Genomic DNA, 12,984 nt, shown 5'->3' on the forward strand with positions numbered 1-12,984 from the left:
CTCTACAAATGGTGTTGTACTTAGTCTGATTTGCCATGCTTGCTTTGTACTTTTACTTGTAGTCATCTTCTCCTCTGAGAGTCCATATTTAATATTCTTAACGGCAGAGCAGATCAAATCCATCTCTGTGAAGATGAGCTTTTGAACTTGATGGTGAGTGAATGATTGACAAGGTGCAAGAATTTTTGTGTCAAGGCTGTGACATGTCATTTGTTGAAAAAGCTATTCAGCTGAATGCTCTACTCATCTGAAAGCTAGGAGAGTGAGAATTATGCCAGATTCTCAAAAGGATGCTGCTTGGTGTCTAGTGGCACCATTAGTGACATTTTGACGCTAATGAACAAGAGAGCATTTTCTGCACTGAAAATTATGCTTTTTAAGGTTAGAAAAGGATGCTTTAAGAAGTCTGTACAACACTGTTGCAACTCCTATAAATGTCCAGTTTTGCAGCAGGTAATGAAGTTACAGCTTGTGGATTGCCGTAGTCTATAGAGTGTTTGTTGATCAGATGGTGTTAAAAACTGCATGAAAGACAGCTGAAACAGTTTAAATGCTTCCCTGCTGGTGCTTCTCTGTGTAAGCAATTGCTCTAGGTGCTATGTGGATGTTAGAGGTGTGTTAATGGGAGAAGGGGAAGATGCTGAGGAGATTGTCTCTTGTTAAATTGTGTTCTCCAATGTGAAAGAAAGCATAAGAATTGCAGAGTTGGCTTGACGGAAGTTAACGCTCTATTCCCAAGTGTGAAAACCTAAAATCTTGCAAATATTGAGTGCAGCCACACAGTGGTCAGAAATATTGTTATTAATTAGCAGCTGCTTCCTTGTTTTGTGACAATATGCTGCAAACGAGCAAGGGCTGTTCAAAGAGCTGCATGGATGTGAACTTAATAGTTCAAAACTATAGCTTCTCTGTTGCTACGAGCTTGTCTTGGATTTTACTTCTGAATTAATTGGCTAGGTCAATTGACCCTTCACCATAGTGTTGTTGCTTGAGGGAATTAGTAGAAGTGAGAGATGGAAAATACTTCCTCCTTATAGAATCTGCAGCTTCCCAGCCTCACCCTTCCAAATCTAATATGGGTTTAATTCTTTTAAAAAGGATCTCTTGCCTATGTTCTCTAGATCTCTTTGGATTTGTGCTTCCTAATATTGTATAGGAATGTTTGCAGAAGTCCTAAGGAAATTCTAAGAAAATCTTGATGTCTTTTAATTCCTTCTGCTAGGACTGGGATCATTTCTCTACAGGATTTTCTTTTTCTTATGCGTTAACATTCTTAGGAAAAATAATGCATTTTTGGGGGTGTAGAAGAGGTAAAAAGGTTCTCTGGAGACCAGTCGTTCCTAGTGGTGGAGGTCAGCTCCACAGTGGGGCTCCGGTTATAGATTTCATTCTATTTCTTACAGATGCTGGTAAGTTGCCACATCTCTTCCTCTTTCATATTCTAGAGCCACAAGTGGTCTGTCTAACGACAGCAGCACAGCCTATAAGATCAGAGCACTGAGCGTGTACAGACATGGCTATTGTTTTTCCTTTTGATGAAGGCACCATATGCTGATTGCTTTGCTTTGAGTTTTTTTGAGAACAAAATTCATTAAAATCTTTTCACTGCTCTTTTTTTCTGAGACGAGGCTGGCTAGGGAGATAGAGGAACACCCTCCTGCTATACCGTCTCCCTGAAATTGTGGCCACAGATGCTGTCTTGGCTGCTGGTAACAGCGCTAGAATGGCAGCAGCCTTCTGCAAAAGAGGCTTAAAAATAGACCCATTTGGTTATGCTTGTTCCCTTAAAGGGACACTGTCAGTTTGATTTAGTCCCAGCATTTTAGCTTGCTTGCTCTCAGCTGTGCCATCTCTTCCAAGTTGCCAGCCAATTTGGCCAGCTTTGCAATGGGATCGATATTGTTTTACATACAGGCAAATATGCTTTGAATATAGTGAAATAAAGTTTTACTAAACCCAGTAAATTGATGACACGTCTTTTTTTGTTGTTGTTGCCTGGGTCTGTTACCATCAGTGTGAGGCACAACTAGTATTCTCAGGCCAGTATGATCACTCTTGCAGTTGAAGTCCTTGTGCTGTCAGGTTACTGGCATTAAGTACAGTTAAACATGTGCTTTGAAAAGATATCTCTTTTCTTTACAATACTGCCTCACTGCTCATTTTTTGAGTTGGAAATCACATTCCTCACTTTCTCCCTTTCCTGCTGAAATTAATTTGGGTAATGTGGTGGGGTAAGATGGGGAACACTCAGTCACCAGCTCCCAAGTACTTTCTATCCCCTTAAGGCCCAGGGTAGCTCGTGAGAGTGGTTTCTTGAAATTACTAAGCCTCTTGAGATTTTGCCTTTTGTGACCTCCCTTCTTCAGAACAACACAACACTGTTAGTGTGTCAGCAGGCAAATAACAAGCTTGGCCTGCAGCACCTCAGATGAGACCTCTGTCATCTACCATTTTGGAAGAATTGTCACATCCAAATGTCTTGACTCTGCCTAAAGTCAACACAGTTTGTATTGTATTGTATTGTAGCCCTGGGGAGCAGAGCAGCTAGTTTCATGACCGTAGTGAGCAGTAAGCAGACCCTGGGTTCAATCCTGAAGGTTTCTTACTTCATTTTCTCATTGCCTACAACATTTGTTCTCCTCTGTGCAGTGGTATGGAGATTGATAGCACTTAGCAAAGGCTGTGAAAGCTGATTGGAGCAGGCTGAGAGGGGATTGTAGAAATGTGATTTCATGCAACTACACCTGGCTTTGCAATGGTACTATCAATTTAATTTCCTCCTCCTCCACCATCTTCTCCATGTTAACTGCTTCTTTCCCTCCTGGTGCCTTATTGTCCTTCTGCAATGCCTCTGTTATTCTTTGACATGTCCCAGTCTCTTATGTCAGCTTATCACTTCCATCTTGGCCCTCTGGCCTCTTCTTAGCCCAATTTCCACTTGTCTATTCTTTTTTTTTCATTAAGAGTTAGATGATTGCTGACATTTCTACACTTCCCTATCTCCTTACTTTGAGAGTTCAGCATTGATTTCAATTAGAGTCTGCCTGGGAGGCCTGAATGCACAGGTGTCTCTGATCATGGTAATAAGTCATTGTTACCACCCTCACAAATGTGTTCAGTTGTGGTAGACTCTTGTGGTTACTTTAGTTTTCAGTCTGGGACCAAGCTACTTGAACTGTGGTAGTGTTCTGTGGTCTTCTCCTTGTTTCTGTGGGATGGACAGGTCTGCAGACAACTGTGGAAGGCTTTTCTCAGGTATCTTGCAACTCTAGCTTTCTTCACTGGGTGATTTAAGTCCTTAGAGGTGTGCTAGATTGAGGGGCCTGCTAGCTAGCGTTTTTGACTTTTCTCTTATTGCTTTTTAGGATTTGGTCCTCATATAGTTGTGCTTTGGTGAGACGATTGAGACATGTCTTGCCTTAGGTTGTGTTAGGTAAAATGATGCTGGAGACATTTTGTCCCATGTTTGCATGAGTGGCTTGTTCAGTACTGGTGTGTCTGTCTCTTGGGGTCACTAATGCTTGTTCCTGGATCTATGGAGGATGTTCCAGAAACCTGGAAGAAACTAAATTGTGTCAGTGTATAAAAAGGGTAAATAAGGCAAACCCAGTAATTATAGCCCTGTCAACTTGACATTGATCCTGAGCAAAATAATGAAATTGCTGATAAAGTTATTTGAATAGCAAACAGTTAAAGAGAATGATATAATTAGTGTCACTCAAGATGAGTTTATGGAAAATAGATCTTGTCACACTAACTTGATATCTCTTTTATGATAAACTTAATTGATTACAGAGAATACTTCAGATATCTTTAAAACAGTTGACTTGCTACCACAGGGCATTTTGAGAAGAAAAAAAATTAAAAGATACAGAATTAGCATGGCATACACTAATGACATTGCTAACTGGCTGGTTGTGACATGTTTCTAAATGTGATGTTAAACTGGTAAACAAGGAATCATTGCTGAGTGGGTGTGTTTTCAGTAAGGTCCTGCAGCAAAGGGTTCCTAGCTCTGTTGTCTGATTTTTTTTTTTTTAATAGTTGAATATGAAGGAAAATAACAGATTGCTGGTGATTAAAGCCTGCAGGTATGTTATCCCCTAGTCTTGTGTAAACTGGGGGGAATGGCATTTTGCACTACTGGCTTTCCAAGCCAGAAGTACCATTTAGTAGAATGTAATAAGCAAGTGTGGAGCTTCTAATGGGCCCAAATGTTAAATATGGTATCTAATAACTGAAGAGGTCACTCTTACAGAGTGGAAGACGCTCTGGGGAAAGGGAGAGCACTGAGAGGTACTTGAAGCACCTGCTTAATAATCATTTCTCAGGTTACCAGAAGGATTAGTGAGGTCTTTCATTTAACAATTCCTCATTTTTACATTGAGAGTCAGGAGGTAATGCTTTAGTCACTGGTGCAATTGCTTTTGTGATACTATGCCTCAGTCTTGTTTCAACAGTGCTAGAAGGATACTGACAAATTGGAGAAGTATCAGAGGCAATCTGTCAGAATGATTAAAAGGTCTGAAAAACATGTCCTTCAGTGACATGCTTTTAGAGCACAATCTGCTTACTTTATTGAATTGAGGTTTAGAGGTGACTTGACCAGTCTGTAAGTACCTGTATTAGGACCAGAAGCATTCTTCCATTTAGCTGACAAGTGATTGCTGCTTGCTGCAAGCTGAAGCTACACAAATTTGGGCTAGAAGAAAAAGCCCTATTTGAAAAGAATGAGGGTAATTAACCACTGGAGTGTTTTAAAAAGGGTAGTTGTGGATTTGTTATCATTAGCAATCTCACTCTCTTGACAGTGTGCTCTGGTTGAAGCAGAGAATTCATTTAGGGGCTGGTAAGATCTGTGTTTTATAGGAGGTCAGACAGGGTGATTGCTTTGGTGTCTTTGAGCTGTAGGATCTCTGAGCACATTACTCCAGTTCTTGTCAGTACTGGCCTGTCCAGGATTGCTCCCGCATGTTAATACTTTAGAAGAAACTCTCTCTTGTTTTAACTTGTGTAAAATGGATGCAATTTAACAAAATTAGACATTAGTTCACATAATGAATAACCTTGATTTTATCAATTTGCAGCTCTATTTTCTGCAATTTGACAAGTTTAAATGGCATTCAAGTAGCTTTTCATGTAAGGTGTCGCTCTGTTTCCTTACTAATGCCTGAACAAGTACCTTGCCTATTGTCAGATTATTAATTCTCTGTTATTAAGTACTCAGGTGCTTCTTCGTTGAAAGGACTGTCAGCTGCCAACGTGAAATAGTTTAGATTAAGAATCCAGCCTGCTAGAGGCTCCTCTGCTTCTCCAGACTAGTATCTTATTGCATGAGAGTCCTCTTTCCAGTAAATTCTTCTCCCTTCTCTCTAGAAAAATTACAATTACTAAAAGAGGAAGCCACATCCCACTTCTATGTGCGACATAGGTGTGCGTGTGCAGTCCTTCCTGCTTCATTTAATATGAGACGAGTGGTTTCCTGCTTCTGCATTATTGGTTCTGATGTTGTTGTTCTGACTGTGCTAGTAGCTGTATCATTTGGAGCTTAGCAGGATTCAGTTGCTTGCCTGACTTTACCTCACAGTTGAGAGGCACTAGGAGACCTAACATCATTTTTTAAGCTGTCAGAGGACTCTGGTGTGATTCTAAATCACAGTTTCCTGTACTCAGAAAAATCTGAATAATGTCAGTGTTTCCTCTCTAACCTTTTGTTGCTTAGGGACTTTGGCTTACTGAAAGCTTTCTTGGCTTTTCCTGAAGGTCATTCTGTGCAGTACAGTAGGAAGACCTGAGAATCTTGTCATTCTTTCTGTTTCTCAGCTTACAGAGCATATTGTAATTGCTAATCAACACATCTAGGGGTTTGATGTTTTTAGAGCTGCCTGGATGCCAGGTGGAGCATACAATATCAGGGTAATGGACACGCACACCCCTCAGAATTGCTTTCTAGAGCCTGGTTGCCTTGTCCCATCTCTCATCCCTCTAGCAGCACAGCTTGGACTTTGCCTGTACTGTGATCGTGTAAGAGGATGGCCTGTGTTAAATCGGTGGAGATGGTGGGTACACATTAAAGTGCCATTGTGTACAATACTTTTTCAGTTGTCTGCATCTGCATTATGGTGTGGGTGTTTTTTTAAAATTAGATGCCAGACAGGAACTGTGCTTCTGGCATAACTTAGTGGTAACTTAAACAAAGGAAAGTATTGGTGAAGGAGGCTCCTATCCTGAGGCAGTTGGGTGGTAGTGGAATAGCACTGGTGCTAGCACATGTGGAGCTGTATCTCACTGCTTGGTTTTCATGAAGCATTATTCTGAAACAGCCGGTGTTAAGCTGGGCCATGCTTGCTTCTGACTTCTGATCGTACTGTGACCACACTGAACCTAATACCCTTCACTTCACTTCTGCTTCTTGCCTTAGAATGCTTCTACTGGTGGAAACTGCATGCCTTCAGTCTGAAGTGACATATATCCTTTAGCAGCTGAGAGAAATTTAGACATTTTAATTTCTTCACTGTTCATTTCCCCACTGTCATCTGGGAGCATGTTCCTTATGCTCTGTTTGGTCCCGTCTTTTGCCATCAGCAAGACTGTCTTTGTAAAGTGAGGACCCCCTGTCTGAATATGAAATAAGGAGGCAGGTGGGGAATCTATTGTTAATTATGCACTGTAGTGTCATTCAGCTGCTTGCATAATGCCTAATTAAAGTGGTTATATTCTATTGTCTCTCAAGCTCTTTAATTGAGAAGTTAATCGGGTAAAAGCGAGCCCCAGCTTTGAATCCCCGGCTGTTTGCCTTCATGCTTGCTTTCTTTACCAGAAACTTCAAAGAAGTTGCTGTTTAGGCAGTTTATATAAATACTATATTCTGTGGCTCATGGGAAGTTCCCATGCTTGTATTTTCAGAGTAATTTGAATGAGAAGGTGAATTTCTCCCTTCTTGACAAACTCTTGATTTTAACTGGAGTGTGTATGGCTGAGTGCAGAGGTTAACCTTGTGTTGTTGTTTAACTGTACTTGTTCACAGTCAAGGGAAGTTCCCAGTGTCTGGAAAAGTGGTGATGAAACTGCATGGTCCGTAAAGGTCCCTTTGAACCCAAGCCATTCTGTGACTTAAAACAACAACAAATACAAGTGTGGCATGGGAGAATTGTAGCATTTAAGTCTATTCCTTAATCCTGCTATGAGATCTTAATTGGAACCTTTTTGCCCCTCATCAACTGTAGTTATTTTTTTAGTATAGAATATGTATAAACATAAGCTGCAACCTTCTGTCTTTGAAATTAATTGGCTAATATTCAGCACCAAAGATATATTTGAGCTTTGAAGTGTATCGCTTTATCTGATTTGCTGGGGAAAGATGGGCAAGAAAGAATAGCTTGTGCAGTTATGTAGTGCAGGGAAGCTTTTGAGGTTACAGAGACGTTGACAGGAAAATAATAAAAGTGGAGAAAATAAGTGATGATTTATTTCCTTTTTTTTTTCCCCAAAGTAGAAGTGAACTGATTGCAAAACCTGGATCAAATCTCTATCAATGTAGGGAAGTCTGGATCTGAATGTAATGTTGATGTCTTAATTCTATTGATGATAAGCTTGTTTTCAGTCCAGTTACTTGATGAAATACTGATATGTTCTCTGTGGTAACCAATGTGAAGGTCCTCAGTAAGCAGCAGATAGGCAGGGTAGCTACTAGAATTTTGCACTGTGGCCTATTCTTTTATAAGCATTTTATATTGGAGGGTGCTGTCATTAAAAGTGTAGTTTAATCACAGCTTAAAGAAGTATTAGCCTGCCACAGAACTCACGTTCTGTCTTGTTCTTCACCCTCATGTAGAAAATTGATCTTTCAGATACAAAGCAGAGATCTGGAGAAAAATAAATAAAGAATATTTTGAGCTTCTCATTTTAGTGTGGGCAAGGGAGGTAGGGGGAAGAATGACATGCTGGTTTATTCAGTTGTATGAGGTCACTTGCAGGTGGTGTGTGGTTAGCATTTTTTTTTGTCTTGATGCAGTATTCAGGAAATGGTCCCGTGCTGGACAGGATTTCTAATCCTTAGGTATGGATAATGTTTTTAAAATACTGATTCTTGATTTTACTTGGAAGATTTAAAAATAAATTTAAAAATAAAACTGTTGCTGGGAATTCTATTGGGTTTTACTTGGGCTTCTGTCAAGCACAAACAAATAACATATCTAATGAAAATATGCAAAGAAGCCCTTAAGTATGCTGAATATGAGAAGGCTGGCATACGTATGGAAAGCTGTATCGGTTAAAAATGGTGCTGGGAGAACTGATGTTCTTGGTTACAAGAACCTCCAAGTACATTGTTCTTTCCTGCATTTAATTTTGAAATGAATTAACATAGGGATATAGCTTTCAAACTTGCAAATCCCGATTACTTCAACTTCAGCGAGTGTGGAGCTATGAAAGTAATATATGCTGCTGTTTAAGGACTTAATTTGTATTGAGGTACATGAGTATCAGTGCCTGAATTTGCGCACAGAAGCTGAAAGTAGAGTAGCGTTAGGAGGAACTATGAATTGGGACTTTGGTTCACATTGAAGATTTTTTTGATGAATGGCTTTATATAGAGACTAACTTATTTTTCTTTTTACTGTTGAACTTGAACAGTCTTTAAGAACTTAAAACATACAAAAATAATTTTTCATTTTGCGTATCTGCACTCACTTGACTTTTGAGTTTTGTTTTCAGTGATTTCTGATTTGAACGTGTCTTTTATTTTCTCATGGCTCCATATCAGAACTATGAGCTTGGTCTGGTTTTGATACACTGCCTTATTCATCGCTCCAATGTCACCTAAAAGAACTCTTCAGAGAACATGGTTTTAATGGTCTACAAACCTTGACAATCTTACTTTGTTCCTTATTTCACTGTTAATGCTCTGAGTATTGCTTTATTGGCATTCAGTACTGTTGCAGTGGAATGAAAGGAAAACAATTGACTGAGCAGATGTAACATGCAGAATAGTGAGCGGTCAAGTTTGGACTCGGAAGAGACAGTGTTGAATTCTCAAAATTGACTGTAGGGTCAGTCCTGCAAGACCATGTCCTAATTTTGGTCAGTAACTTCTGGAGGTCTTACAGGGCTGACTCTATTGCTGATGAAGTTATTCTGTGGGGAAGATGGCTTGGATGCTGTTTTGGGACATTTTGTGTGGTCTAGAGATTAGAGAAGACTTGCTGTCTGTCCTTGGTATTACTCCTAGTTTGTCAGGTAGCTGGGGGAGGCTGTTCCTGTTTCTCATGTCCAAGTCAGGTTTGTGTCTGGGGTGGAGGATTCTGATTTCCTTTAAGATCCAAGGGAAATATCAGTATATAAAACCTTCTCAAGGAGCATCTGAGTGTGCTCCAAGTCAGATTAAAGCCTGATTATTTCAAATGCAGTAGAGCCTAGATGGACTTTACCTTTTAAACAGATAACTGTTTGGGGGGGAGGGGGGGAGGAGAAAAGTAGGGAATCTTTGCATTTTTTTATTTCTAAAGCCAAGTTTCTGATGATGAGATTGGCCATCAAATAGTGATTTTTGTGGTTGTTCAATCCTTTTTGTTGTTGCACATGCTTAAGAGAATCTGGGACTTTGAAAATGGCACAGGAAATATTTATGCTGGGTGTTCAGGCAAAGAATTCCTGAAGCTACTTGGTTAATATTATGTGCTTATTTGTAAGCTTTGCTCTGATATGTGGAGTGCCAGCAGGTGGCAATCAAGAATGTCCTGGCTGATGTCTCTGCATTTTTTTTAGGACCATGTGGCTTCCTATGTATTACTAAAGATCAGCTTTTAAAAGGCATGAAAAACTGGAGTGCCTGGAATTAATGGAGACTTGTGCAAAGGTTGGCTTCAACCTCTCTGCTTAGTCTGCAATTAATAATATTTGCTTTCCCCAAGGAACAGATATAGGTTAGCTGTTCATAAAGTCCTTAAAGGTGAAGTACTTAGAACTAAAGCTACAAGCTTGTTCCAACTAACCTTTCTCCTTTTTGAGCTACTGAGAACAGTTCAAATGTATGGTGCAAGTCAGAGCACCTGCATGCATTGCAGGGGAGCTGTGTTCTCAGGCCTGCTCTATCTGATGAGGGGAGAAAGTATCTGTGCAGGATGACACCAGGAATCTGCATCAGTACAGTCAGAAAAGAAACTGTGTGAGACTTCAAAAGCATTATGGCTTGCAGAGCTTGTGCTGCCATCAGAGGTCTCAAAAACTTTGTTATTCTCAAAGCCATTCCAGTACAGTAACCAGTGAAGTCACTCCAGGTGCATTAAATGTCATGAATTAAAAACAGCTACCCTATTACTGAAATAAGGCAGGGATATGATTTTTCTGGCTTCCTTCCCCCTCTATGGGATAGGAAAACATTACTGTTCACTAACAAAGGTAATGGTGGATAATTTGCTGGTAATTGGATGAACAAGTTTATTTTTGGTGCAGTGGGGAAATCTTATTGCTATGCTTAAAATTACCAATGAAACAGTTTGTAAAATCAAATTGCACCTGACAGTACAGCGTTTGCCTCTAACATTTACCAGCATGGCAAATGACTTTTTCCCACATCTGCCCTCAGCTTGATCTTTCGTTATGATAGGAAACTGTAATGAAAGGAAATGGAGAAAGGTGCAAGGATTCCTCTTTTTGGAGACCTTTTTTTTCTGCAATGACATGACTGTGGCATGAGGTCATTTGAAACACTGATTGCTTTGTACTGGTATTGTTAAAGCACTGTGACCCACATTGCTTGAGCACTGATCTGGTCCAATTAATGGATCCATGAGCTCTGATTAATTATAAACCTGACAGCTGCTTCTAGATGTAGTTGGTGCTGGTGACCTCTGATCTGGAGAGGAAGATGCTGACTTCCTTTGTGTGTCTGAGATTATCCAGCATGTATGAGTGATGCTCTGTAGAAATCATCCTTTTTAAGTAACAAATCCTATATGTACCGTTTTTTAATTATTTTTAATAGATTTTAGTTTCTTGGTACACTGGAAATCTGTAATGCCAAATAATTTTCATCTCTGAAATTTGCCTCTAGTCTTGTATTTTGCTCTACTTCAGAAGAATGCATCCTTGTAATCATCATTGCATAATTTGTCGGTAACTTCATTGGTGAACCTTTCCCACAGTGACATTTTCATCTTAGCCAGAAGAGCTCTGCTGAGAGTAACTCAGATTTTCCAGACTGTAACTGCTTACAGAGAAGGGAAGTTGGGCCTTGTTCTTACTGCTGCCAAATCTTTGTCGCTGACACTTCCTCAGGTATTATATCAAATAGTGTGCTGAGGTACTTAGTACACATCTCCCTCCATCAATTGCTGGGCCAATTTAGTGGGTGATGAGACTGTCTTGTACAAGATGCTATGTAAACATACAATAACAGAGTTTCTGCCCCAAGAGGAGTGAACATGCACAGAGAAAGAGGAAGGGGAGAGAGAGAGAAAGACCAAGTGGTATCCTGCTCTGTGGACCATGTGTCTGAATAGCAAAAGTGCCTTCTGACTGCCCCTGGCCAGTACCTGCTAAGCTGGTGCTCCTTTAGATTTTTGTTTCCTGACCTTCCCAAGCAGACTCTGCTGCTTGGAACTATTCCTGCTTTGTCTGGTGCGCTGTACCTCTGGCACATCATCTTTATCCATTTCCATCCTTCTACTTGTGCTCTGTTTTGGGAAACACTAGCTTATATATAGTTGTGTGTATGTTTTCACTGCTGTTCAAGAGATGGTTTGACAGCTACTGTAGCAAGCAGATGTGACATCTCTGCTGGCCTTTGGATCACTTGCTGCCTGTTGTTCAAAATGGCCGTGGAGTTTTCCTACACTGGGACTGTGTTGATGTTGCCAATAAGCTGACCTGAAGTATCCTCTGCCAGTTGAAATGCAGGGATTTGTTCACAGTTCCCAAGACTCAAACTGTTCTTTGATTCTGTGCTATGAAATAACCAGTTGCATACATGTTTATACATTCTGACTCGTAAGTTGTGATGCTGTCATTTAGCCTAGCCTTTGCAAGTTCTGAGCATTTATCTTCAGCAGAGCACCCTAGGAAGGCTCAGATATTCCTGATAAGGCACAGATCTGAAGGAGGATGTCTTCTAGTCACCATGGAGGAGAGGAGTATCATCCCCCCCTTATTTTCATTCCATTCTCCTTAATCCTGCACATAACAAGAATGGCTGAGGTTCTAAAAATGAGCAGAGCTTGTACTAACGTCTGTGTGTAAAGGATATGACAATTTTCAGCCATTGCATAAAAATGCAGTGGAACTAAAGGATGTTTTCTGAGTATTATATGCACATAAAGAGCATACGCTGCTCTGTAACAGTTTAGAAACAATGTTTCTAGTTTCAGTGTGGCCTCTTCTTGAATCCACTGATCTTTACAGATCTCCATTAAAATTTTTTGGTTTCTTCTGTGTTTCCAGGGACAAGACTGAGCATAAGTATTGCAGATGACAATTTGAATCAGTAGTCTATTTGAACATTGATGGCTTTTAAGTTTTGTTTAAAGGAGCCAAGAAAGAATGAAGCAACATGCTGTAGTAACTTCTGGATGAGAAGAGGACAGGCGACATTACTCTGATTTTCAGGTTGACTCCTCTGCCTCTATTCTTCTGAGAGGCCTCATCAGCATACATGAGAAGTTAAGATTGTTTTGACAATGTACATTAGCTTAAATTCATGTAAATCAAATTTCTTCTGCCAGCATCTTGCCTCGTCCCCCAGCACGTTTCAGGACAACTGGAGAGTCTAGAGCTTCTTAGCTCTCATCAGTTGAAACAATTTACTCTTGAAACTGCCTGCTCCGAGTCTACCTCTCTTTTGTGTTACACAAAGATCCAGGAAAAAATGGAGATTCAAAATCAGCCTGCAACTTTTCCAAAGACCCAGGCAGCAGGCAGCCATGGGAAAGAAATAGAGCAAGAATGTAACACTAATGTCATTTTACTGTGGGATGTTTCTGTATGGGA

At 40.2% G+C, this 12,984-nt stretch overlaps 1 long non-coding RNA gene across 1 annotated transcript in view; it reads left to right on the forward strand.

Moving 5' to 3' along the window:
* LOC110400514 overlaps positions 3,168-12,984 on the forward strand; it is a 54,093-nt gene continuing 44,276 nt past the window's right edge. Inside the window, exon 1 of the long non-coding RNA XR_002439916.1 lies at positions 3,168-3,255. This is a non-coding gene — a long non-coding RNA (uncharacterized LOC110400514). The remainder of the gene's footprint in view (positions 3,256-12,984) is intronic.

This window comes from Numida meleagris, chromosome 5, assembly GCF_002078875.1.
Source record: "Numida meleagris isolate 19003 breed g44 Domestic line chromosome 5, NumMel1.0, whole genome shotgun sequence".
NCBI classification, from domain to species: domain Eukaryota; kingdom Metazoa; phylum Chordata; class Aves; order Galliformes; family Numididae; genus Numida; species Numida meleagris.